Below are 1454 nucleotides of genomic sequence, written 5' to 3' on the forward strand. Positions count from 1 at the left end.
GAGTAGCATCCTCATTTTATAGACCAGGAAACAGCCATGGGTACTTCCTGCCCCTGTGTATCTTCAGAACACCTGGTTTCCCTGATCTGTGTTCACCTTCGTGTGAAGGCCAAAAGGGGCGATGTGAGTGCAGCAGGGCCCGCTGTGACTGGGCCAGCGAGAGCCCCATGTTTTGAGTCCAAATTGAAGCTCTAATGGTTGGGGGTGTGTATGGGGAGCCCCTCAGCTGCTGGAGGCCTCCCTGTGTGGCTCTATAAATAGAAATAGGGGCCAACTAGCATCCCTAGATGATGAAAAAGTACACCACACCACTCCCAAAGCCTGCTCCTGACATCCTCATTGGACTCTTTGTTGTTTCTTTCTTTTTTTTTTTTTTAAAGATAATTTTTTTTTTAAGATTTTATTTATTTGAAAGAAAGCAAATGAGAGACCATGAGCAGGGGGGATGGGCAGAGGGAGAAGCAGACTCTCTGCTGATCAGAGAGCCCAATGCAGGACTGGATCCCAGGATCCTGGGATCATGACCTGAGCTGAAGGCAGCCGCTTAACCAATGGAGCCACCCAGGCGCCCCTAAAATATAAAATCTTTTAAGGCCTCAGAAAAACTTGAAAATGGCTGTATGCAATAAGACACCTACATTACAGCTATCCAGGGTCACTGTGACACACATGACCAAGCTTACAAAGACACTCAAGGTCAGAAGACACAACAGACTTGGCCATAGCACCTTGAATTCACCTTCCATCAGAGTGGCTCCCTCTAAGCAGGATAGGGTTAGTTTTAGGGCAAGTGAGGTGTTCTGTTCGCCCTACCCCACTATATGGCAGTCAACCTCTTCTAGATGGTTTTCAGTCTATTCTGCTATTATAAAAGTTTGGCTTATATAGAATTTTTCTTTTAACTCCTTACTGTGAAAAATTTCAAACATAAAGTTGCAAGAATAATACAATGAACACCCATATGCCCACCACCAGAATTCAACCATTGTTAACATTCTATTTGTTCCATATCTATGGTACATTTTTTGCTGAAGCCTCCTCCGAAAAATAAGGACATCTTCTGTGACAGACCAAAGACGACAAATGCCATTATCACCTAGAAATTAACATCATTCCCCAATATCGTTTATATTTTTTTATTTTTTAAGATTTTTTAAAAAATGTATTTATTTGGGTGCCTGGGTGGCTCGGTGGGTTAAGCCGCTGCCTTCGGCTCTGGTCATGATCTCAGGGTCCTGGGATCGAGGCCTGCATCGGGCTCTCTGCTCAGCAGGGACCCTGCTTCCCTCTCTCTCTCTCTGCCTGCCTCTCTGTGTACTTGTGATCTCTCTCTGTCAAATAAATAAATAAAATCTTTTAAAAAAATTTATTTATTTGACAGAGAGAGATCACAAGTAGCAGAGAGGCAGGCAGAGAGAGGGGGGGGGAAGCAGGCTCCCCACCAAGCAGAGAGC

Source organism: Mustela nigripes, chromosome 16, assembly GCF_022355385.1.
Source record: "Mustela nigripes isolate SB6536 chromosome 16, MUSNIG.SB6536, whole genome shotgun sequence".
Taxonomy (NCBI): domain Eukaryota; kingdom Metazoa; phylum Chordata; class Mammalia; order Carnivora; family Mustelidae; genus Mustela; species Mustela nigripes.